Genomic DNA, 27,606 nt, shown 5'->3' with positions numbered 1-27,606 from the left:
GACCCTCCCCCAGCTGTGTGTTCTTAAGGTCCAAGTCAAGCTTGGCTTATAACCAGTTCTCCTTCAAGACTGTCACCAAAGCAGCTCCATCAGGTTTTTTGCTTCCACTCTTCTTCAGAATCTCACAAAGTTTATGGCTAATACCTTGTAGCCATGTAACACAATGGCTCAGATCCAGTCCCAGAGGCTGGGAGGTAACAGTTACAACCTTCATTGACCAGCCTGGAAATCTTCTGCCCCATCTCGGCCAGCTACAAAACCATAGCTGAATACCAGTGAGTGATAACACATACAACTAGGGGTGAGAGAGGGGTGGTTCTGCAATTTGAAATCAATAAAGTCCATACATTTATAGACAGAACCATTGATATTTGGTTTACCCCTCTTTCATCTTTGTTATATCTTCCTGCCTCCAAGGTTCTTGGCTTATAACCCACCTTATACTTCACCACCTCCACACCTCTGGAGCTGGTAGAAGGCATTTCCCTACCTGCCATTAAAATTCAGGTCAAGTAGGAGGAAGAATGGCCACAGGGACCAGAGAGAATGAATGAAGATTCAGAAAATGCCTTTTCACATTTTTGCTCACGATCCATTTCTTAAACTTGGAGGATAAATCTTGTAGCAAGTTTTTTTTTTTTTTTCCTAATAATTTACATGAGCACAATGAACGTTTTCCATAGAGCTGGGCCCTTCACACTTAGAAGTTTAGAGGAGGGATATTTCCTAGACATCTGGATTAAGGGACTGACTCCCACAGTAATCCTTATCAGTATTTGTTTAAAGATCTCTATGGGGTCTTGATTTTCATGTTTTAAATAGAGAAATAATTTTAGAGGTTTTGCAGATACATACTAAAGTCCAGTTACATACACACACACACACACACACACACACACACACATCACACACCCTCAAAAGCAAGAGGCTGAGTGGTGAAACAGTGAAGGGTTGAGTTGCTTGCCCAAGCTCTGCAAGCTAATCTATGAAATTCAGAGCAAGAACCTCAGTTTCCTGATGTTTCAACCAACGGCCTTTCCAGTTAATCAATGAGCCCTTCCACCACAGCTAACTACTCACATTGTTGCCATAATATTGATATTATTCAATTTAGAAATCTCTTATTAAGGTTTTGATAATATTAGAAAATAAAACTTAGAAATCATTCAGTTATCAAGAATCATTCTTATATTTTATACATTATTATAAAATGTGTAAGGTCAAACACATCTAATTTTAATAAACATTACAGAAATTTTACAGAACATTTCCAAACTTAATTCTCTAAGGCATCTAAGAGAGTGTGACTAAAAATGTTATCGTGAGTTAAAAAGATTTAAAAATGTGTTCTCCAGAAAATGTTAACTAATTGCATCTGTTCTAAAGAATAATTAAAGTGCCAATAATGAATTTAATTAATTTAAGGTGCCAACCTTAAAATAAAATTGTTTTAATTTTTTGGGCAGACTTCCAAAATGCTTCAAACATATGCATATAGAAAGGGAATATGTAAAATAAAAATAATAAATGATTATAATTTAATAAATTTAAAATAAAGCAATAAATATCTTCAAATAAATGATTAATTATCTTCATCTACTAGTTTGCTTCTATATTCTAAGTAAAATCTACGTGAACAGATCTTCCATGCTAAACAGAGCAGTGATGTTTCTTCAAAAAACACAATTATCATATATTTGATTTAGAAATTTATTTTCAATATCTGAAAAGTGTCTAAGCTCCTTAAAACAAAATATCGCTTATTACATAATTCTTGGTTTAGGAGAAATTTCCATTATGTGTATGTTTAAATAGCTTAAGAATAAAAACTTATATCAAGACTCTTAAACCAAGCTTGTCCAACCTATGGCCCATGTGCAGTCCAGGGCGACTTTGAAAGAGGCCCAACACAAAGTCGTTAACTTTCTTAAAACATTATGAGATTTTTTTTTTCAGCTCATCAGCTATCGTTAGTGTTAGTGTATTTTATGTGTGGCCCAAGACAATTCTTCTCATGTAGCCCAGGGAGGCCAAAAGATTGGACACCCCTGCTGTATAAATACTAAAATATTTTCTTCTTTTTTTTCTTTTTCTTTTTTCTTTTTGAGATGGAGTCTTCCTCTGTAGGCCAGGCTGGAGTGCAGTGGCATGATCTCGGCTCACTGCAGCCTCCTCCTCCAGGGTTCAAGCCATTCTGCCCCAGCCTCCCAAGTGGCTGGGATTACAGGCACACGCCACTATGCCCAGCTAAATTTTATATTTTTAGTGGAGACGGGATTTCGCCATGTTGGCCAGGCTGCTCTCGAACTCCTGGCCTCAAGTGATGCACCTGCCTTGGCCTCCCAAACTGCTGGGATTATAGGAATGAGGCACTGCGCCCAGCAAATACGGAAATATTTCAACTCTTGTTCCTGTCAGCTAGTAAAGGTTCACAAAGCACACATTTAAAAGCACAGATATAGTTCTAGATGTTTTTTAAAGGCTATATCCCTTTGGCCAAAAACAATCAAAGAAAATTTTATAATTAAATAATAATTTATAAAAATGATGCTCAGCAATTTTTCATCCACTTGCAACCTTAAGTTTTCATATCTTTATTACCTCCCCATTAATACTGTATTTCCCAGTTACATTTAATCTATCTTATATTTATCAGCATGAAAAATACAAGTCATAGGCCAGTATCTTACCATTCCTATCCTGAATAAAGAAATGAATGAGTGAATGAATAAATAAAAAACCTAGATGCACACATCAGACCAGTTTCTGTCCACTCCTCCAAGGTCACAGATATAAGGTATAACAAAACATACATGCTTTAGAAGACAGTGTAGGCACAAATGCATACTATTTAGAAAACAATACCAAAGTCAAATTAACTTTTTTCTCTGTAACGATAAACACAAATCCACATGAACATTTTATCTTTGTCAAATACTTTTAAATTTGGGTTGGGGTTTTCTAAAAATAAACTCCTACATTTACATATAGCTCAATTCAAATATTTTAGTAACTCCAAATATGTTCATCAACTACAAAAACTCAAAATTTATATTTGACATAAAAATGATTGCCATTTATGCACAGACCTATATATATTTTATTTGCTTTAGAAACAAAAGAACTTAAACTTAACAGTTCTATGACAAAAGTCCCATAGGTCTCTTAGGTCAATTTGAATTTCTGACTGTTTAAGACAGAGGTTAACTTGGTGGCATGTTACACTTGACTCAAATACTCTTGAATATGTGCTACAAAGCAAATATGAGGAAAAAGTGATGGCCTTGTTTTCTCATGCAACATAACTAAGCTAAAATAAACACAGAATAAATCCTGCAAGGCACAAATCTGTCAGCCACTATCACCAGTTGAAAGAAATGAAGAAAATGATAAAAACGAGGCAAAGAGAGGTAATAATAATAAAGGATAAATTATTACCTGGGAAGGGACATATCACTACACTCAGATTTACTGTGACCTAAGAGATTGGCTTAGGTCTCCCAGTCTCAACAGTCCCTCACAATTCCAACCACGATCGCTGGTTGAAATATCTTGCTACTGCTTCCAAAGGTGGAAGATGTCCCCATATTTTGGGGAATTCCCTGAGGATATTTACATGCACAGATGAACAAACATACTAACCCTATCTATCCCAGGTCTTCCCATAGAAAAGGAGACAATCAGCCTAATAAAACATCTTACCACTTCAATTCTCAAGGAAAAGGAATCCCAACGCTGTAATAGGTAAAGCCTGAAAAGAATGCAGGTCAATTTTTTCAGAAGCTCTGAGAATTCATACTACCATGAACCTGACAGCTAGATTGCTGTACTCTAGCAGGCTAAGCACATTTTAGTGGCAGAGAATAGCTTTGTGAGGTAGGAACATTAATATATAATACTCACCTCATAAATGTAATTTCAAACAAGCTGTCTACCTATAAAACAGGAAAGCTGACTTACATTGGCTAGTTTCCTAGAAGAAGGATGTATTTTATCTAAAATTTTGCCTGTTTTCTCTACTCAGCTATATCTCCCAGCCCCCAGTCTGGGATAAAACAGGAATTCAACAAACGTTTGTTGATTGAGTGATCAAGTGAATGGATGAATGAGTGAACGAATGATTGTAAACACACTCACTCTCCATACTCATGTACTGTTGTGCCTTTGTGGGGTTTAGGAGCAATTGTTTCTTCTTCCATTCTACTACTCCTGTTAATTTCTCTCTTGTTATTCCTGTTAAATTATAGGATGGTTTGATATAATTTAAAATACCCCTTTTTAATAACATGGGTACCTCTGTGAAAGTTCTTTTATCAAGCCCAGTTGGCTACATAATTGCTTGAAAAAACAGAAACCAACTAAACATAAGCATGATATAAATTTCATCCCTTTACATTCTATAATAGGCTGTTCATCTTTACAAAGCAATTTCTGAATTTTTCTTTAACAAGCTCTATCATTATTCCTAAAGGTTCAATTATTAATAGTATCCCTATCACCTTCTGCTAGCATATTGCACCCCTGCCCTGTGTTTCCTCAGGTTGGGTGTGACAAAGTACGCCTGCATATGACTGTGTGTTTTGTCTATGTATTGGCACATAAATATCCTTGAGGACAGGAAAAGAACTGGTGTGTGTGTCTGTGTGCGCACACGCACGTGCATGCACTTCCCTGGATTGTTCTCCATGGAAATCTCCCTCCAGATGGGAAAAGCGCCAAGGAGAGCCCGAGGACTTCCCTGACCCTAAGCCAAGGGTGTGGCAAGTGTGCTCACCATTGTCAGCTGGTGCCCAAAGGGAAGGAGTGGGAAGGAGGAAGGAGGTAGCAGGGAGGAGTATGAAAGTTGGTAGTGAGTGTGGAGATCTTTTAATTGCAAGAAAATAATCTGGGAGTCTAACATTTTTTGCAGTATTTTAAAGTGTGCAAAGACTTCACAGGACTAGCACATTCTCAAATGACACCTCTAAGAACAACCCAAGCATAAAGATCTTCTGAGGCTTATCTAAACTTTGCCCATTAAGGAGAAATCACAGAAACAGCTGTCTTCTCCTCACTGGTGTACTTAATTATGTACTCAAGTAATAACCTTTAGAATGTTTTCGCCCTGTGTTTGCCTGTGTTTTCAGCTATATTTCTATACTGAAACCTCTTCAAATTCACATGGCATTCTTAAATTGCCAAATCCATTGGTCCTTTCTTAGATCACAACACTGATGTTGACTTTGCAGCATTATACGCTGAACACTCCCTTAAAATAAGGCTCTAAGCTCAAGATCTGACATACCCTATGCACTCAAGTAAGAGCTCCTCTCGTTAGCAAGCTCCTCCTCCCTTTGCTTCCTTGAGACTTGCCTCTTTTAGTTTTCCAGCTACATTTCTGACAGCTAAAGTACTTTGGAATCTTTTATATGATTTTCAAGGCCCAGACGAAGTGTTTTCCTCTAATCAACTTCCCCACTTTTGCAGTGTCAGAATTAATGCCAGTCTCTCTTGTGTTCTCATAACCTTTGCTCAACTCCCATTATCTCACTAATCATCACCTGCTCTGGATTTTAGTTGAGGGCATTTTTTTTTTTTTTTTCAAGACAGAGTCTTGCTGTGTCATTTAGGCTGGAGTGCAGTGGTGCATTCTCGGCTCACTACAACCTCCACCTTCTGGGTTCAAGCAATTCTCCTGCCTCAGCCTCCCCAGGAGCTGGGATTATAGGTACATGCCACCATGCTTGACTAATTTTTGTATTTATAGTAGAGATGGGGTTTCACCATGTTGGCCAGGCTGGTCTCAAACTCCTGACCTCGTGATCTGCCCGCCTCAGCCTCCCGAAGTGCTGGGATTACAGGCATGAGCCACTGCACCTGGCCTGAGAACATATTTTATATCCCTAACTAAATTTCCAGCTACTTGAGAACAGGACCATTCTTATTAATCTCAATACTGAGCACAATGTCTTGCACATGGCTGGCTTTCCATAAATGTTGGTTGATTAAAAAGTTGACAACAGATATCAAGTTGAATCTTTAACTGCTTCCTGTTTCCCACCCTTCACAGCCAATCCCAAGCCAAAGCCTACAGAATATTCATCTACAGTGTCTCCCTCAAACCTACTTTATGTTCCTATTACAATCATCCTAGTTCAGAACTTTACTACCTCTCATGGAGACTATCCCAATAGCTTTGTAATTTGTCTCCCTCCAGGTTTTCCAATTCTTCTTGGTGATACCATCTGTGGTGAGCAGATTAATCTTTCAAACTATAACCCAATTATGTGATTCCTTAGCTCAAAAGTGGGTAAAGTTTTTCTAGTGCCTATCAAATTGATGTGCTAATTGCATTCCAGATGTTCTATGCTCTCTAGGTCTCTAGGTTCCTCCCTTCCTCTTCTTTCATGTCTCCTCTTCACTTACCAATGTTATGTTCCAAACATACCATGTTACTTTTCCTTCCATAATCACACCAACTTTATCCATCCCAACTCTTTACGTAGGTGAATATCATTCTTGCCACCTATCAAAATCTTGCCCATCCTTAAAGCTGTCCTCAGGAAATACTTCCTGCTCCCTAAGCCCTCTACCCAAGCAAATCCATAGGAAAAGTGATATAATTTCTTTTTCTTCACAAAACACTTTATTTATACATCTCTGAGGGCACTACTATAAGTTTTCTTATATTCAAATCAGGTATGTATTAGTCTGATCTCTATTTTAGGTAGGGTTTATAAGCAACTTGAAGGCTGAAATGCAGACTTACTCATCATTGTATTCCTCCACAGCACCAAAACACTACATTGCATATGGCAGAAATGCCATAAATATTCATTGAGTTTAAATGAACTAAAGCTTTTAAAAATAGCCAAAAAAGTTCAGGTTCCATGTAAGAAGAATGGGGCTCAAGCCAACTGAGTGTTGGCGTCTGCGATGATTGGTGTCCTCAAAATTTCCACTTAAGGATGATGACAGAATCAAGCTCTGCTACAGCCAATGAATAATTTATTTGTGCACAAAACGTTCTGTTAATGGAAATCTTTTTATGGCTCAAGATCTAAAATATATTTACTGCCCTATAGTTATTAGATGTTTGCTTTAATCATTAGGTACACAAGGTAATGACAAATGATAATTACAGGATCATTATATAATCTTAAACTGATTTAATCAAGAGTATCTCTTCTGAAATTCAAAAACTCCTCAGTGGATGGGGATGGGAAAGATTACGCTGGAACCAATCAACTCATTGCTACCATCAAATTTAAGAAACTAAGGTTTTCTGTTGTTAGAAATACCACCAATTGAAATAGTAACTTTAGATACAAATGGCTAGTACTTTTTTTTCCAAGCTCAATTAAAAATCGCCCCACCTCCCCAAACTAGACTGCCTCAATCAATGAAACATATCAGAGAAAAAGAGAAGTGCATGTATTTGAGCATTCCCTAGATGTTCCAGCCTGCCAAAAAATGTTTCTTTGCTGTGCTATTTCAGCAAGTCGTGAGATGGCAATGATCATCCTCCTCAAAAGAAAAAGATAGTTATTTTTCCTGTATGTTTTTATTTTAAGAGGCTGGAAGGCACACTTCTGGCTGCTGAAAGTACTCTGACACATACACATGTTCCTGAGGAGGTGAATTCGTGGGGGGATTTTGGCAGGGTGAAGGTTAAGAAAACCTAAAACCATTCTAAGCTCTTGGGAAATATTTAAGGAGCTGAAAAAACAGCAAAAAGAGGAAGACGATGAAGTCTTCCAGTGAATTCTGTTTCCAACTGTAAACCTTCATGAAAAACGAAAAGTAAGGTAGTATAAAATACATGCTTCTTATTCATATTTATCTCAGACTCAACTGGTACACAATCAAAGTCATGACACTATTAGGCAACCAGCTTCTCTCTTTACCTCATGTTTTCTATTAAAAGTGATATTCAAACTCCAAAGCTCAAAGCCTAGAGTCATCACTGACAGCTTCCTCCTGCTCCCCAACCCCAGAATGCATGCACATCCACACAAGCTCACCCTAGACCCAATCAGGCAGCCCCTACACTGGTGTCCTGCACACTTTCCTTCATATGGTCTGTGCCTGTCAATCCTTATCACTACCCTCCAACCAGACCCTCACACCGCTCTGCTCTCCCACCACACACAGTAAGCAGGAGACTGGCAGATACTCTGGGTACAAATGGCAAAGTGCCAAAGGCCAGATCCAGGCCTGGTGTCCTTGCATGCCTGAGATCCAGGGACAATTCTCAGAGACAGTGAGCCGTGGAAGTGTTGAGGGTCCTAAGAAAAACAATTTGAGTGGATCACAGCCACAAGGGCACCATGATGCAAAACCTGAGAAGTAAGGAACTGAAGGGGATATGGGAGGAAGTCAGAAAGAACTTCCTGAACCTAGGATTCAAGTCTCCACTGAGGTCTGCGATGCAGTGCCTTCATCTGCAATGTAAGGGTGGGAAGATATACAGGGCACAACTCGAGGTGACAGCTCTTGTTTGAATTCATGGAAGTGCCTCCTAAGTGGCTTCTGTGCTTGGAGTGACTGCTGCCCCCCATGCCACCTCACCCGCCATCCAACAGGGCCCAACCCAACCCATCTCCCTGAAATGCAGCTCTGACTGCAGTGCTCTCCTACTCAAAGGTTTTCAGGGGCTTCCCAGACCCCTTTCTCCTGCAGTCAAGGTCAGCTGTGCTTTGCCTTCACACTACACAGGAATCCCTCATAGTCAGAGGCCACATGTAATTTATCTCATTAAATTTTTTCAGAGGTCAATTATTTTTGTTGCCATAGTCGAAACAAGGAGAATAAGACCTCCTGGTCAGGGACTCTAGGGGTTTTTAAGGTTGTTCTGCTGTGTGGGGAAGGTGTTTGTTAGTATTTTACTTTAAGAGCAATTTTTGCACTAAAAAATTCATAAATTTGTACTCATGACCCAGCTCTGGATATTTAATAAGTATCAGACTTCAGATTCATCTCACAAATATAATTAAAATTAAACCTGTGTCCAGGTATTGATTTTCAGTCCCCAAAGTGAATTTTAAAACAGAAATTTGGCCAGGTACAGTGGCTCACACCTGTAATCACAGCACTTTGGGAGGCCAAGGTGGGCAGATCACCTGAGGTCGGGAGTTCAAGACTAGACTGGCCAACATGGTGAAACCCCATCTCTACCAAAAATACAAAAAACTAGCTGGGCACGGTGTCGGATGCCTGTAATCCCAGCTACTAGGGAAGCTGAGGCAGGAGAATCGCTTGAACCCGAGAGGCAGAGGTTGCAGTGAGCCGAGATCATGCCACTGCATTTCATCCTGGGCAACAAGAGCGAAACTCTGTCTCAAAAAAAAAAAAGAAAGAAAGAAAGAAAAAGGAAAAAGAAAAACTCACAAGCAATTATTTTTATTAAACTCAACAAATATTTATTAAATGTCTACTATATTTTTCAATCACCATTTTTAAGAATAAAGAAGACACAAGCAACTTACAGTGCAGGCATATGACAGGAAAACCTCACATAAATTATTATAATGTGCAAGTACAGAAATGCATACAAAAAGTGGTATGAGAGAAGTATCGATTGTTAAGGGGTGATGCAGGCAAAGGAGCTCAAACATGAAGAGAAGTAATACTACAATAAAATTATTAACCAGACTCTGACATCAGTAAAGTGCATTAACCCAAAATGCAAATAATAGATGAGGTAGAAAATGCGATTAAGAAAGCGAATTTTTCTTTTGGCAATTCATGGGTGAGACGTCAATGTGATATCAGATTCAAACATAAAGATCTCTATGTGGGGGATTTTGTCCAATATCTAATTAAAGGATTTATAGTGAAAATTGTAATTGCCAAGGGAACCAGAACTCAGAGGTGATTCTTGATCCATAAGGGATATTGCTTGGAAATCATGAGATTCTCAGATTAGGGAAGTGATTGGGTAAACTTAACAGTGGGTATCATCAGGTTTTGGTTTCCAGAAGGTGATATCTGACAGAAGTCTGGAAAATTTACAGTCCACATCTTTCTACAGCATTTTGTTCCTTGGACTACCTCAAGATTCCCTAAAATTATAAGATTTGATTCTGCCCCCAAATTTTGATATGGCTGGCTTCTATTTCTTTATGTGGATCATAATACACAGAACATAGTGACCACATCCACAATGCTCCAACATTTGAACACTAGACCAGTTAACTAGACTGGTGACTTGGCAGTGACTGACACGTTAGCCAAAAATGGGAGAACCAGAGTTGGATTCTGGTTCTATGACTCACCAGTGCTGTGACTTTAAGCAAATCACTCAACTAAAACCAACTCCCCACTATGAAGCCTCCAGTCCGTTACACACAAAATAAAGTGTGAGTAATAACTACATAATAGTTATTACCTCAAATGATATAATGTACATGGAAGCCACCTGTAGACAGAGAGTAGGGCATTACACAAATATTAATTCATGCCATCATAGAAACAAGGCATATGATCAGTCACTAAGATCCACTGTGTAGGTTTTGCATGGGAAGTGAAAAATGAGAGGCTCCTTCACACAGCCATCCTACACTGCAAACTAAAGGGGACAGGAAGGATAGACAGAAGGAAATACTATGAAATGATATGAAAGAAGCCTTCAGTCAGGGTTTCAGATGGCTAGAGCATGCTTGTGGAACAAAATGGGATTTGCTCATACTACTGGTTTAGTTAATATTAACTGATGGAATGATGAATATGTGAATGAAAAGTTACTGAATGCATGAATGAATGAAGGTATAGCCAGGTAAAATGCTTGAAAAACAAAGCAGGAGGAGTCAAATTGTGACTAAGAAAAAATAAGAAAATAATTTTGGAAAAATGAAGCCATGTAGTTCAAATAAGCTAACAGTAATGGGCTCCACTCACCTAAGCCAGAATAGCAAAACAAAGGGCAGTCTTTGTAAGGCAGCCAGAAGAAATCTAGAGCATACATAAAAGTCCACATTTTCACATCAGTTTGTAAATATTAATACTCAAACATAAATGCTGATGCCCTCTTCTGTTATCTTAAAATACAAGGAACTAAACACAAGATTTGTATGCATCTGAAGAGCTATAAAAATATAAAAGGAAACCCTGTATAATAGGAAATATTTTGAGGGCCACAATATACTAAAACTTGTAAGGTCTACTCTGAATGATCTGTGATGGCAGGAGTTATAGTACACCCGGAGATAACAGAAAGAAAATCTAATTTGCACCTTTATCAAATCGCTATAAGACCAGCTAAAATGTAACCAAATAGAATGAATTAAAAGGGTTTTCTTCCTTCTCATTTTCCTAATTGGTATAAGTAATAATAAGAAAAGCATATAAAGTCATATCAAAGAGAAAGGAGAGATAAATGGATGAAGAAAAGGTTTGGGGAAATCACAAAATACAGCAGTTTCCACAGAACATAGTATTATGGGCCGGGCGCGGTGGCTCAAGCCTGTAATCCCAGCACTTTGGGAGGCCGAGATGGGCGGATCACGAGGTCAGGAGATCGAGACCATCCTGGCTAACACGGTGAAACCCCGTCTCTACTAAAAAAAAACTACAAAAAACTAGCCGGGCGAGGTGGCGGGCGCCTGTAGTCCCAGCTACTCGGGAGGCTGAGGCAGGAGAATGGCGTAAACCCGGGAGGCGGAGCTTGCAGTGAGCTGAGATCCAGCCACTGCACTCCAGCCTGGGCGACAGAGCGAGACTCCGTCTCAAACAAAACAAAACAAAACGAAACAAAAAAAACAACAACAACAAAAAAAAACAGAACATAGTATTATGTATTTTGGACTTCCTAATTTAAAGTAAGATTTCAGGGATGTCTGACTCCAAAAATTACTAACAGTAATAATTATATAATTCTCAGTAAATTAATTACTGCTCTTTAACCCAATATTTTCAGATTTATGAGATTCTTAATAATTTTCACCTTCTTTTTGTAGGAAGGAATGTCACTTACATAATTCCTAAATAAATATATCCAATGTAGTGACAGCATATAAATCTGATCACCCATGTGTTTAAAAGCCCAGACTCCAGCTAATACTACTTTAAAATGAATAATGTCAAGACCAGTCAAAAGCATTCACTGCTTGAAGGAAAATGCCAGAACATGCAAAGCAATATTATTGTAAAAAATAATAATAATAATTTGCATTTACTAACTTTTCAAAAAGTATAATAAAAGGAGGAATATTCTATGGATGAGAACATTCCTTTCTTCACAAACTGTTTTCTATTTACTACCAATTTGTGGTGGGAGGAGTTGGGCATATTTTTAAAATGTATGATTTGTAAAAAAAAGTTATATTGGAAAAAATCCTCAATGGGGCTAATGCACAGGGCCAGGTTCATTGATAAAGTCACCAAGAGGTTGCTGATTATGTATGCATCATGAAAATGCTTACCGATTCCATATGAAGTACTTCCTTACCAAAATAAGTATTTGATTTAATTGAGAAAATATACCCAGCTCTTTGAGTAAAGACCATGTTGATAGGATAAAGAATCAGTCGCATGATAAATGAAATATAATTCTGGTTACATTTAACCAGTGACTGCAGTGACTATTACCCCTATTAATCACTATCATCATAACCACTACTATGAACTCCTAGTATTTGCCAGGTATTTAATCCTCATAGAGCCTTATGAACTAAGCAGCATCCTTATTTAATGCAAAACAATTGTTTCAAAGCACAGTGACCCCAATGAGCTAACTCAACCAGAGGAGTCCAGAACTCACAGTGCAATAAGCAAGAAGGCCATCTGCACTCAATGCCCAGGCCATGTCCATTCTCAGGAGGCACTGATAAAACAGTTGCTTGAACATAATTTAAATTAGGCACCATCAATTTAGATGTCACTTAACACTTAGGGTACTTTGGAAATAACTATAAAAGCCAAACTTCTGAGTAGGTGGAAAATTAAATGTGGCAAACAAAGACATTTAAGTTAGTGATTCGGATTATTAATGTTCATCTTCTAACATCTATCATAGCTACTGAAAAAATTAGGGCCTTGCTTTTCACACTTCTAAATATCTGTCTTCCTAATGGGTTTTTTGTCTAACTGCCTTATATCCCTTTAATTATCAAAAACTTTTTCAAACGGCACCATATGCCCATAACAATGAAAATTGTTGGCCGCAAATAAACAATGAATCATGAAGCTTACAAGCCAAATGAAAAGGGGTCTCTGGAATGTCCACACTTGATATTTCTATACTCACTGGATGCTCAAAAGCTACACTAGCAAATCAAGTTCTTAGGCAGTTATCTCAAGGGAGATTATTTCAGACAAAGCTTAGGGTAGTCGTTGGCACTGCATAAACTGTACAACATTATCACTAAAAAACCATCTGACATCATCTTGTCTTAAGATGTTCACAGGTGAAGCAGACACTATTAGTGGGTTTGGTTTAGAAGCTGTCTTCCCAGATGATTAGACACTTTCCTCTCTTGTTAATTATCATTCATCAGGTTTTAAAATAGCTCCAGTTTATTTGGAGGAAAATTAAGTAACAAGCTGTACAATTTTAGAATCATGAATAACATTTAGAATTTCAGAAATTCAAATCTTGTGACCTAAATTAGGAATACAGTTTTTTTCCCAATTTTTCTTTACTGTGTAAAGGGTTAATTAAAGCATGAGTTTGCTTGGAGTTTTTTAAAAAAATACCCAAGCCCTAAAATCAGTATCATTTAAATTTCTGATGCCAAAAATCTGTTTGACAGAGCAGGCTTTACTATACTGACATTTTAACAGTAGCCAAAGTCCTGTTCCCACTAAATTCTATGTTGGCAGCACCAATAATTTGCTAAAAGCCTAAACTCCTCCTGGTAACTAATGTGTTCTCAACCTCAGGAGCTTTCCACAGCAGCACAGTGCAACAAGGAAGCTGAATCAATCAAGTCTTTCCTTAAGATTTCTATTCTTATTACAGAAACTATGATTTCTGTAAAACGAGAATGGATTAAAATATGGAAAGATGCTAATTTACTTTAAATGTTCATTACATCTTAGATGTGCATCTGACAAAACGCAATAAAACTACATATAAAAACCTTACTCAAAGTAAAATCTGATATTTTTACATTACTTCAAGATTATAACAAGCAAATCATCATTAATATATCAAATAAAAGAATCTGGTTTCAAACTATAAATGACAACATTTTCTAATCTTCAGCTAAAATCAGATATTTCCAAAAATGCAATAAAGACATGAATATTTTCATTTAGATAACATCCAAAACATCTATCACAGGTTTCAAGAGCCTCAAATAATTACTGTCAAAATTTCACACAGAGCTTATTTAATATTGTGCTTGAGGAATCTTTCCAATCACTTTAAAATCAAACCATATAGAAAGCATTTGGCTTGACTTACCTAGTGGCTGTATGTTAAAGAATCGGTAAAAGAGCATTCCAACCAAATCAATTCACTTAATTTTTCAGGTAGATCTGATTACTGTGGTCTTTTAAAAAATTCAAAGGCTCCACCTAATGTTGAAAAAACAAAGAACTGCATTTAAACTGGAGCATGATTATATGATCTATACATTAATAACACAAAAATAAAATCCAGACTATTATGATATTATACTATCTTTTCCTAAGTTACTGTGCTACTTAAAGCTATAAAACAGCAAAAGCAGCTAGGAATTAAGTTAAATTTTCCAGTTTGGGGTAAAATGAATGTTCACGCATAGAGAAAACGATTAAAGAATACAACAAAATGTGAGAACAGAAGAGTTTGTTATTGGGAGGTGGAAATCATGGTTATATAATGCCAGTTAAGACATTAAAATTAGGGATGAGGGGAAAATGCAATTTATTGTTTTGGAATTATACTCATTGATTCTTCCAATTTACTGATGCAGTGAAAATTTGTAGGTGACAGTCCCTGAAAGTCATTAAGCCCTAGCTACACGCAATCTCTATTGAGAAATAGAAACTAATATCCAGACAGATCATTTAAACATAAAAATGGTCAAGAAGTCTTGGAGATAATTCACTAGCATGGATTTCCAAATCGTTCTGAGAATGTTACACCTTGTCACCACAGAAAGTGTTTACTCTCCTAAGGACTCATAAATAGCTTAATTATTATTTGTAAATAATACTATTTTACTCCATTCACTCTGCCAGTAGAAGCACTTTTCCTGAAATTCAAACATTAAATTACCATCTCAGCTCTAAGAGAAAGTTTGAGAGAAAGCAAGCATTAACTTAACTAGACAGAGAGCCTAAAAGGAATGCTAGAGGGCTGAGCAGAAGGGTGAAATAGAAAATTGGACAGTTTCTAGCTACTCCCAAATTAGGTCTTCCCAGGACAGACTTAGTATTTTCAAACATACTAATATTTCAAAAAGTCTCAGAACATCAAACACCATCATATTTAAATGAAAGTTCAAAAACTTATTCCAAAGCCATAAGCACAAGATTTTTTTATTGTGCAATTTGGAATTAGCCATGCGCTGCCACTCCCCCAAACCCACTAAACACATTAACAAAATTAATTGATAATCTCAGTATTAAAAAATAAAGATTGAAACAGATGTTATCCACTAGTATTAGAAGGTAGTTGCTCCAGAAAAGGACAAAACAAAAGATGTTGCTAACAATAGAGAAGACAAATAGCAGTAACTATACATACTAACTAGAAATCCACGTAGTCATGGGAAATACGTGTTCACTTTCAAGAAAACCTGTGTCTAGATTCTAGTTTTACTGCTATTCAAGAAATGATCATTTAGGAAACTCATCTGGACACAGTCTCAAAAGACTTCTTCATTAACAGAGATAAAAAATCGTTATTCCAGGGTTCTTGCCATAAACATGATGAGACAAATGTCAAATGGTTTGGTTACTTAAAATTATACTGTATCAACAAATACAATCACCTAAACAATGAACTGTAAACTGATTCAACACACACATTTTTCGCATTTGAATATCTAGACCGATGAAAATATTTCTGTACTTTTCCTAGCATTTTATGCAAAAGTTACAAAGCCTCTCTCAAATAATATTTAGTAGCCAGCTTCATAATATCACTTCTGAATACTTCCCAGGATGGTTTTGTGCAGCAGCTAGCATAACTTTTCTTGCTGTTAGTCACTTTCCAAGAAAGAGGTAGGGTACTCCCTTCAAGATGCAGGACAAACTTCAAGATTCTTAAAAATCCTTTCTCATTGATTTCTCAGTGTACAATGTAAAACTGACTTACACAAAAGTCTTTTTCAGCCCCTCTTCATTTCTTAGGTAGGGTATTGTTTTCTAAAATTATGTAACTCTTGCCTCATAAGAGGTCTTACATTTCCTAAAGATAACCAGTCATTAAGTAATATGTTAAAAGGTTTTTCACCTGTATTGCAGCAACTATGCTCTCATTTCTAATTGGTTGTCTAAGTGCAGTGACTTCAAACTACTTAGGAATTTTTCAGTGTTCCCATAGAGTACCTAACAGTGGTAGTAATGGGCACCTCATATCAAAGTTCAAAAGCACTAAGTACAAAATATATTAGTCACCCATATGGATGATTCAGCTAAATGACTGCTACTGACTAGCACAGAAGAAGCAGATCTGTTGCCTGTACAACAAGTAAGCCTCGCGAACAAACCACAATATAACATTTATTTAGAAATGTTCAATTCCTTAAAAATAACCACATATAATGAAAGGAAAATAAACACACGATGGTAAATGGCCTACAATCGCTACACCACACAGCAGTGCAACACCTCAAATAATTTTATAACTTAATGAAAGTCATTGAATCTAAACTTCCTTACCTTTAATTTATTTTTATTGCCTGCCTTACCAACCTGGGCAGGGACTGGGGGTTGGGGGAGGGACTCTTAATGTTTTTTGGCTCTATCAACTCTTCATGTTTTTTGGCTCTATTAGAAAACCTAAATACATCTGACCTTTGTATTTCAGTTATATGTTACATGGTCTAAACAATGGAGCAATTTATCATTAGCTAATATTTGATCATGCTTGTCACCAATTGGTTTGTTTCAGTTATTTGCATGTAATAAATCAGATGTACAAACAATGCTGGGCTTGAGTGACTTTCTCTAGCTGAGTGGTCTACCGGGAGTAGTACACAGGAACCATGCTCACTGAGTTCACCAGGACACTCCAAGGGAGCAGTTGAATTGACCATACTGTCGCAATACTAATCACAGTAAATGAGCTTTTCGAGGAGCGCTCTAGAGTAGCAAACCACGCTCTGGAGTAAGCCTGTGAATCATAATGTCTCTATAGATGTAAATAACTCTTAATAGTTATCAAACACTCTCCTTTCATTGACAATGAAACTGAAGCCCAGAAGGTCACCTGTACAAGGTCATGCAACTAGAAGCAGTTTTCCTGTACCATTCTACTGTTTTCCCCTTTGCATCGTAGAGCCACTGTGCCTCTCATAGGCAAAAATTCAATCATAGCTAGCAGAAGTTTACTGAACACCAACTACGTTAAACCTGCTTATCAGCTTGGCATGGGAAGGAAAAGGGGACAGTAATGAGCTCAGAGTGAGAGAGAACAAGCTTCAAATAACACAGGCTCCAAAGTACCCCCTTCATCATGGTTACAATCAACTCGTCTCTTCACAAACTCAGTGAAGAAGTGGCCAATTAAAATAGGGAAACCAAGAATACCCTGACACAGTTATATGCCCAAGACATCTTAACATATTTTGCAGGGTTTCAAAGTGAAACTTGAAAAGCCCTCCCCTTATGGCTAATTAGTACAGCTATTCTTAGTTATTTATATGAACATTATTTTTCCTTATAAACACTTAACTTATTATTTTTCCTTATAAACATTGATGACATTTTTAACCAGAAAGACACCATTTATCCCATCACCCAAACACAATTCTTTTCATTTTTAAAAATTTTAATCTATTATTTGTCCCCATGTAAGCATATTTTCACAGAGATATCCTCATAATGCAGATATAATTGTGCATTCTTATGTTTTAATTTAACATTTCATAAGTATATTATTTCCATGAAATTCAGTTTTCATTTTTACTAGCCATATGATATTCCATAAAGCTAACATAAAGTTATTTCCTTCATCATTCTTTTATGTGGTAACATTTCAAATGTTCTCACTTATTTTCAGTACCACCAATACTGTTTTTTCTTAGAATATTATAAAAAATAGGATTATCAAAGTGAAAGGCAGAAATATGTTTATAATGGACTTCATATTTATGGCCATATTGATTTCAAGAGATTGAAATTATCTACAAAGCCACCAGCAATAGATGTGCATTCTACTTTCACCAAACTTCCTCACCATTGCATGTAATTGAAATTTTTTTTTCAGAGGCTTATTTAATGTAATATGATACTTAAGGTTGTCATTTTTATTTTAATGGTGACCATAATTATAATTATTCTCTCATTTAAAAGTGATTTTATTGTCTTTCACCTCTAATACAAAATGTGTCTACTCATATAATTTGACTACCTTTAGGTCCTAGTTTTTCTTATGAACTTAAATGACCCTTTATGTAATATACATTAAATTTTATGCTTTTTTTCTGTAAATTTGTTTTAACCATTTAACATATCTGGCATATATTTAGATCCATAGCATAAGGTGCGCATTCAAATAGTTCTGACCAATTCCAAATAATCCATAATACTATTTACTAAGTTTTCCTTCCTCACACATCTTTCTATAAGCTAGATTTATTATGTTGTATTATCATATGTCTATTTCTGGGCTCACCATTTAGTTACATCGATCCACATATTTAAAATGGAACTTTTGTTCAGACTGCCAGTATGATGTGACTGGCATTGCGTGAGGTCGTTTTCATGTGCATTTTCACATGAACTTAGCGTGTGTGTGTTAGTTTTAATTGTTGTTTCATAGTATGTTCAAATCCATGGTAGAGCTAGATTCTACTCTTCATTTTCCTTTCTCAAACATTCATCAATATCTTCTTTTCTGTACAAGTATATGTGGGAAATTTTCACCCATTTTTTCCAGATTATATTATTTAATTAAGTGTACTATTTGCCCTCCATATTCAGTCACACTCAGAATATTCCCATTAGGAGTCTGATTAAAATTGAGTTGAATCACATATATATGCATCTTCTCAACATTTTGTTTTCCCGTGTTTAAAAAAATAGCATATTATTATGAATCTCTACATATACGACATTTTAACTTTTACATTCAATAGACATTCACATTCTGCAAGTCTCCTGATTCTCTGTCTTTCCTCATTTCCATTTCACTTGCTTGGAAATACTTCATTCTTCATATCTAGCAATTAAATTGTGTTAATTCTTCACAAGGTTACCTGAATCACTTCCTTTACTTGCCAGAAAATGCTGATTAAATAGAAGATGAGTACTTAAAATCCTATCTTAAATAAAGTATCTTCATTTCCTTGATCAAAATGAAATTAAAACTGCGTGTAAACAATAACACCACCACAAAATAATACCCCATGTAACCATTCTATTCCTTAGAAGATTTACATGACAAAGCCCTGAGTTTCTTTAAAACACAGCTGAATGGTTTCGGTTAGCTAGAGCCCTCCCCCTTCCCCTCCACCCAGCATTGTCTCTATTTCTGCTGTCTGTGAAATAGGTTTGAATTCAAAGATAGAGAAAAAGTGCAGAAATATAAATCACTTAAAATTATAAATAAAATATGTTAAACCTAAGTTTGACTGAAAATAGTCTAAATTTTGTTGTACATGTTAACTAAATCCACGTGTTATCTTCCTTGATTTCACAAAGCTAGGTACTCTCAAGGAATCTTATGGTTTACGTAATCGATATGGTACATGAAGAATTCTAGACACTGTACTGAAAGGGAAGAGAAGGACAAAAAGAAAAAATGGGAAGGAGAAAAAAGACCTGAATGTCTGTGTGTAAATAGGCAAATAAGGACTGAAACTGTTTGCCATCCACACTTTGAAAGTCACACTATGTGTCAAGTTTGTCAAGTTGAGTGAAAGAAGGAGTTATGTGCTTCTCCACTTTCCTGAAGAATCACGTAGAAAATGTGGCAAATATTTAATTTAAGCCTTGTTTCCTGAAAGACTGCAAGATGCCCACAAATTTTCTTTCCCAGAGTTCAAAATAGCAAGCTGAGTGGGTGTAAGCATTTTAAGTGAAAAAAAAAAAAAAAGAAAGTAACTAAGGAAAAGGAAATCGTACTTTCTGCGTCTTAGTATAAGTTTTTTTTTAAGGCCATTTAAAGAGATATTAGTGATTAGGATCTGGTGGTTGTCTTGAATCAGAATACAAATACAGCCCTGGTGACCTCAGACAGAGCCCCCTGGCCACATTTAAACATGATTCATTCTGTGTAAAGATTAAACTGACAACACTGGAGTTACAGTAAGAGTGAGCCTTGTCTGCTACAACCAGATACCTAAATCACAACAGGAAACCACTTGCACGAAGGGAAAGCTGAATGTCTCTAGGGCCTCTACCCTTTCCCAAGAGAGGGACCTTCCTCAGCAGTGCTTTATAATATTTTCACATGTAGATGAGTCACCACAGGAGCTTGTTAAAAATATGGGTTCTGATTCCAAAAGTCTACGTGGAACCCCAGAGTTCCCAGGTGATGAGTTCGCTGGTCTACACTTTGAGAAGCAAGACTGTAGTCTGTAACAATAGTTTCCTAATAGCCAGACACCAGAAATCACCATCAACCAATTAAGAACACTTGCTAGGTACCTGTGCCAGTTGTTATAATAAAGCACATAACCTGTGACCTGAGCTAACACAGAAAAAAAACATGTTTTAAAAAAATAAAAGCTAAATGTATGAAAAAGTCTCTAAGGATAATAGGAGTTGAGAATAGGAAGAGTTTTGTAGGGACTAGAGTGGTCGCAAATGGCTTCATAGAGCAAGCTGGACGTGAGCAGCCCCAAGTTGAGGTAAGCGGTGGATGTGGAGAAAGAAAGAGCAGGCCACCACTAAGGGCAATTCTAGAAGGGAGAGCCGAGAGTTCCCACAAGAGAAAGCTACGGTGAGCCTGCTTTGTGGTTATAGATAATATCAGTGGAAGCTTTTAATCAGAATTCACTTTGAACCAGGTGAAAGGAAACTCTGGACTTGTTTAAAATTTGTCGGTTTGGAAATTATAATTCTATTCCAGGACAGGAAAGAATGGGTAGTTTTGCCTTAGTCTTATGCAAATTTTCTCCATTGGCAGCAGCAATAGTGTTATGAATGACATTTTAGGTTTGAGCCTGGGAGCACAAAATTACCATTTTTGTACATATATTTATGCATATGTATGCCTTTGGTTAACATATGTCTTTAATGATTAAGACTTTTAGAGCATTAGAATCATAACTTTTCACTACAATAGATTTAATAATCTTCTGTTACTTCGAGTACTTGCATTTTACTTTTATTATAAAAATAAAAGATTTTCTTCTCCTATAACATACTTTCAGATGGCACATACCCACACAACACCCTCAACTCCAGCAATATTCTTCCATTCTTCTCTTTCCTCCCACACTGGCTGACAATGGGAAGAAAACATATCCAGAAACAGAATGAAATTATTAATGAATTATACCTTACGTGGTTTTTTTTTTAATCTTAAAGAGTTTTTCCTACCAACCCACAATATGTTAGGTATTGCACAATGGATTCCACAGAAAAGCAACCGAGGATTCCACAGGTCAATACAAACATAAACATTCAATCTCTAAACTGTTTTTTTTTTTTTTTTTTTAATGAAGAGAATTACAGAGCGATGAAGGTACCTGCAAGCTGCAAGAGGGAAGTATTTGAAAGAGAAACCTAATCTTTTAGCTCTCCTAAGTCAGGTCAGCAATCTCACTGAGTTCTATTTCCATCTTTTCGTCTTGGGAACTATCAGATTCGTCATCTTATTGTAAGCATTAAGAAATGCTATTTGGAAGACTTACAAATCTTATGTTTCATATTAATGTTAAATGCCATGACTATGGTTTAGCCACAGTTACTGTCCGAGGTATGTTCCTGTCCTACCAAACTTCACTATGCTTCCTGTTCTTAGTAAGGAAGTCAGAATTTAGGCAATGAATTATGGCAAAACTGCTATTTCAAAGCATCAAGGCTTGAATGTTACAAGATACCTGTATCACTGCAATTGGGCTGAACAAGATCCTAGTATTCAGGATGTACCAACAGAGTCACGTTCCCTCCCATCGATCCAATTCACACACACATGCAAACACTCACTAGTGACAAGAAAAAAAATATTAATATGAGAATGCTAAATTACTGTCACCTATGAATGGTTGCAAAAACAATAAACAGATATGAATGGTTGCAAAAACAATAAACAGAATGCAAACAGGCACATCCTAGTGAGACTATGAAGTGTCTTCTACAAATCTCTTCCTCTTTCTATCCTGGTCCTGTTCAGGTGTCCTTGCCTAACCCAGTCATGGGGTCTTTGCAGGCTGCACACTGCATCTACTGCAGAAAAGAGCTGATAAGATTTTTCATGCTAGGTTGTCAAAAGTGTAATGTGTTCTCATTACGAAAAAATTTACATTATGAAAACAACAAAAACAAAAATCCTGGGACATCATGAAACTTAACACAAAGAACTGTTGGTGAAGAGATATATTTGAGGGAGGGGTTTTGCAAAAATAGAAGCCAGACTTCCTCCTCTGTGGGAAACATTAGTAATCCTATTAAGGCACAGTGCAAGGTGTGTCATAGACACTAGAAGCAGATATGTTTTACTTTCAGTTCGCTGAGGTATTCTTATTGGAATTGAAGTGGCTCTTCTGAAAACAATTAATCAACAATAAGTTCTCTCTCCCTCCCTCTCTCTCTTTCTCTCTTCAAAGTGTGTGTGTGTATATATGTATGTCTTTTGACTAATTATAAGGCATAGTCCCATTTTTTCCTCCTTGGTACCTATCACTATAATCATCTGTGTTTATATGTCACCTGCTTTTAGAATTATACATGGATATCACCAGAAGTTACAGAGTTAAATTTGTAACAGCACAGACTTCTAACTATAAGTCTGGGACTATGGTGGAAACAAAGGTTCAGTTAAGGCAGATTTCCTGAGCCAGAATTGATGTCCTCACTAACCGGGCTGCCAGGCTTAGATCGAATGAAGGTCGATGCAGTGTCCCCAGAGGAAGCTGTTCAACTCGCCGGGTCGGTTCCCCAGAGCCCTGCCAAGGAGGCTTTTCAGATTGACAGCTCCCTGGCAGAGCTGCTGTCTTCCCCAGGAAGAGAGGCCCTCCCCCGGACAACAGGCTGGGTGCAAACTTGTCTTCCGCAGACAGCAAAAGAGAGCACAGCAAAGCTAAGCGACTGGGGGCAGCCACTTGTGGCTGAGACAAAGGCAGGCTCCCCCTGCTGCAGGAGGATCACTAGGACTGTCAGGCTGTCGAAATGTATATTGCAGACAGGACATCCCTCCTGGCATCCAGTGTGAGTGAAGTCCAGGCCACGGCAACAACAGCCTGGCCTGAGGACAGCCTGCACCACACATCAAAGCCAGAGGCCCTGGGAGGCTGGCCAGCCGCCAAAGACGCCTGAGAGCGGCAGGGGAGTGTGTTGCCTTAGGACAATAGCAAACTGGGACGTGGTAGAGTCTGTAAATTCCATGCACTGGGGAGGTCTTCTCAGAGATTTTACCCTCTCCTGTCAGGACTGTGATTTAATTTCCTTTGAAGAAAAAAAAAAGAAAAAAGAAAAGAATATACATTCCCAAACCTTCTGTCTGCAAAGGCAGACACCACAATGCAAGCTTAATGCACTCTGGTCCTTCCCAGCCAGTGGCCACTGTCTAACACAATACAGCTAAGTGAGATGTGACATTCTCCCAGTCCCCTTAATAGGATATTAAGTCTAAGGAGTAATTAAGATCATTTAAATGCATACATCATTGTTCCATTGCTACTATCCTCCCAGATATTTCCCATCAATTCTGTTTAATTAGAGTAGCACCACATATTAATTATAACCTGACAGTTTTATTGATTTCACAGGGCACATCATACAGTCCCATTTTAGGTACCAAGAACGTAAGGTGAGGCATGAACCTCTCAGTTACAAAGATGACTCAGCCTCTTGGGCTGATGAGGTTCTGGTTCTTCTGCCAGGAGAGGTTTACCCACTTGCTCAACAGAAATAGTTCAGGAATCATCTTAGGTCCTCACTTACTTCACAGCATTTTGCAAAACAACACATCAAAAACAAACTAAGGAAAAAAAAAATCTGTAAGAGTGTAAAAGAAATATCCATCTCCCTCTGTTCTGTGGTCTTAATCTGCAATTCTTAAGGACCAGGATGAGGTGCTGTGAAGCCTATGCAGGTAAAGCTGGCACCAAACAGAAATATGGTGAACTTCTGCCACTGAAGCGACTGGCCCCGCTTTGCGAAGCCATGCTGCAAACATGCTCATTAGAACAGAGAGGGCTGGTCAGTTTTCCTTTCAGAGGAAATGAATTTGAGTTGAGATCACTCAACTCTAATCCACCCTGTACCTCAGGGTTATACTCCCAGCAGCACATGCTCCATTAAGCCAGCAGTTTGTCATAGCCCAGCGTGTCATCCATAATGGCATGTCGGGGGTGGAATCACTTCCAACTCGTCGCTAATCTGGTGCAGGGAATGCCAGGGTACAGAGTTTTACTTGATTGCATAAAACACAGAGCTATTTTCAGCTTCCAAATCATCGTTCTGGCTCTTTCATCAGTCCTAAAGCCATATTATAACCCTTTAAAAATATCTTTTCTATTCAGTTTTCCCTTATTTTAACATAAGCAAACACTTAAAGTAATACCACTAAGTCTCCGAAATCTGAAGCCATGAAATGTTAGAAAAAAAAAAAGACTAAAAAGAGTTTAAGAGTTTTACACATATTTGTGATTTAAAATGGTCACTACTGCTATAGTAGTGCGCCTTGAGTTATCTCCAACTTCCTTATAAAAACCCTGGGCAATTAACACTTAGCAGGACTTCAGTGCCTGATGACAAAATCAATTTTGTTATAGTCACACTTCGAAAAATGACTTTGAAGAGTAATAATAAATAATGAAAATTAAACAACTGGTAACTGATATAGGAAGAACTTCAGCTATTTCTGTAATAATTCCACTGGGATTTGTGCTGAATATTATAAAAACAGGATGTTTTGTTTGTTGTTCTTCATGAAAGACTACCGAACCAGTATAAGACTCCAAAATATATCAAGACTACAAATCTATGTGAAGTCTACCAATATTTTAAAAAGCCAAATGGAATTTTTATTCATGTATTTAACATTTTTGCTCAATGTTAGATGACCTCAGGAAACATATTTCTTATTTTTATGAAAGCCAAAAGGAAACACAGTTATATAACATAATTCTGCAATGGTTCAAGCATCACAGTGCAGAGAACTTAATCCTAAATATAGGACTGTCACAAATGAGTCTTCACTGCTAAGACTTCTTATATTTAACATTAACAAAGGATTATCCCATGGTAACCAGATACCTGTTCCATTTAGTTAGGCTATTCCTAACAACATAAGGATTCCAATAACAGACTTTTTCTAATGGTAACGTCAATGAACTGTGATGAAGCTACTGCACCAAGGATGAACTTAATATTAGTGGATTTAGAGGTAACTTTAAGTGGGTATGATTAGCACACAAATACAGTCTTATCTGTAGATGTGGGGTGGGGGGAGGTATCACTTCTGTAAATGAAATCATTATTTTTTACTGCTTAAGTAAATGAAAGCATTCATATCCTCTTTTCCTGACACACATAGCTGTATTTGGAAGTGTAGAAGAAATAGGGAGGAAGTATGTTTAGGCAACAATTGCACCTGAATATTTTCTTAAAGGCTGGGCATGGTAGCTCACATCTGTAATCTCGGCACTTTGGGAAACCAAGGTGGGAAGACTGTCTGAGTCCAGGAGTTCAAGACCAGCCTGAGCAACATAGTGAGACTCTGTCTCTAAAAAATAAAAATTTAAAAAACATTTAACTGGGCATGGTGCACCTGCAGTCCCAGCTACTCAGGTGGCTGAGGTGGAAGGACTGCTTGCATCCGGGAAGTATAGATTGCAGTGAGCTGTGATTGTGCCACTGCACTCCAGCCTGGGCAACAGATCCAGATGCTGTCTCAAAAAAAAAAAAAAAAAAATCTGAAACAAATAGTTGGGCTCTGCTCTGTCCATTCTGATGCTTCTAAAATAGCTGGAAAAGTCACCCAAATAACTGCTGCTGCCATTCCATGAACTGATCTCTATTTAATCAAGTGAAAGCAGCAGTTCAACCCCAAGTCTATGAAAGGAACTAGAGGCTTCTCTTTACTTCTGAGGTCCCAGAGACTACATCTAATCACTAAGACTGATCGTTTTATTTTCCATAAAAGTCTAAAAAGTATCTTTTTAATATCTAACCACTTACACACTTTTCTACCAGATGAAATATATTTTTTCCTATTTCAATATCTATAAATTGCTATTTATGTCATCTGTTAACCTATTCAACAATCATTTACCATGCACCTATCACACACCAGGCACTGGGCTGCATGTAAAGGTACACAAATGTGTTTTATGATCTTAAAGAATACCGGGCTTGGCAGAAGTAGGAAAAGTGCTGTGGTACAAATTACCGTAGGGTCCATAGGAAAGAGGAGTAGTTATTAAGGAAGCTCTGAGAGTGGAGACACTTGAAGTGGATCTTCAGTAATCAGTAGACATTTGTGAGGTGGAAAAGAGGAAAACCAAGTCTGAGAGGAAATATATTCAGTTTTAGAGCAAACTAAGTTTGAGGTGCCTTAGAAACAACTGGGTAGAAATGTCCAAGTAGACATTTGGATGTATAGATGTAGAATCCATGGCAATATGTGAACTGAAAAACTAGTATGGAAGACTATTAGCATCATTAGCAGCTAGAGTGATTCTTTTTTTTTTTGAGACGGAGTCTCGCTCTGTCACCCAGGCTGGAGTGCAGTGGCCGGATCTCAGCTCACTGCAAGTTCTGCCTCCCGGGTTCACGCCATTCTCCTGCCTCAGCCTCCCGAGTAGCTGGGACTACAGGCGCCCACCACCTCGCCCAGCTAGTTTTTTGTATTTTTTAGTAGAGACGGGGTTTCACCATGTTAGCCAGGATGGTCTCGATCTCCTGACCTTGTGATCCGCCCGTCTTGGCCTCCCAAAGTGCTGGGATTACAGGCTTGAGCCACCGCGCCCGGCCTTTTTTTTTTTTTTTTTTTTTGAGACAGAGTCTTGCTCTATCACCCAGGTGGTAGTGCAGTGGCACAATCAAGGCTCACTGCAGCCTTGACCTCCCAGGCTTAAACCATCCTCCCGCCTCAGCCTCTTGAGTAGCTGGGACCACAGGTGTGTGCTGCCACACCTGGCTAATGTTTTTGCATTTTTTTGTAGAGACAGGGTTTCCCTATGTCGCCCAGGCTGGTCTCAAACTCCTGGGCTCAAGTGATCTGCCTGCCTTGGCCTCCCACAGTGCTGGGATTACAGGTATGAGCCACCGTGTCTGGCCTAGAGTGGGCTAGGGCTTCTGTAAAACAGTCTGAAAAGCAACAGAGAGTAGCTTAAGGGTTGAACTTTGGGAAAA

The 27,606-nt window shown here is 37.7% G+C and overlaps 1 protein-coding gene across 5 annotated transcripts in view; it reads right to left on the bottom strand.

The window, feature by feature from the left end:
• The window catches only part of HIVEP2 (HIVEP zinc finger 2), a 198,756-nt gene that overhangs the window by 73,033 nt on the left and 98,117 nt on the right, over positions 1-27,606 (bottom strand). For 4 of the 5 annotated variants that reach the window (XM_033235237.1, XM_033235238.1, XM_033235236.1 and 1 more), the window contains exon 2: positions 14,387-14,499. The gene's annotated coding sequence lies outside the window, so the exon portion shown is untranslated. Of the gene's footprint in view, positions 1-14,386; positions 14,500-23,106; positions 23,268-27,606 lie in introns of those variants that run through there. The other variant, XM_033235239.1, reaches the window with a different exon arrangement.

This window comes from Trachypithecus francoisi, unplaced genomic scaffold, assembly GCF_009764315.1.
Source record: "Trachypithecus francoisi isolate TF-2019V2 unplaced genomic scaffold, Tfra_2.0 Lachesis_group15, whole genome shotgun sequence".
Taxonomy (NCBI): Eukaryota; Metazoa; Chordata; class Mammalia; order Primates; family Cercopithecidae; genus Trachypithecus; species Trachypithecus francoisi.
The sequence above is the reverse complement of the archived record's forward strand: the minus strand, read 5'-3'. Positions and strand labels throughout refer to the sequence as shown.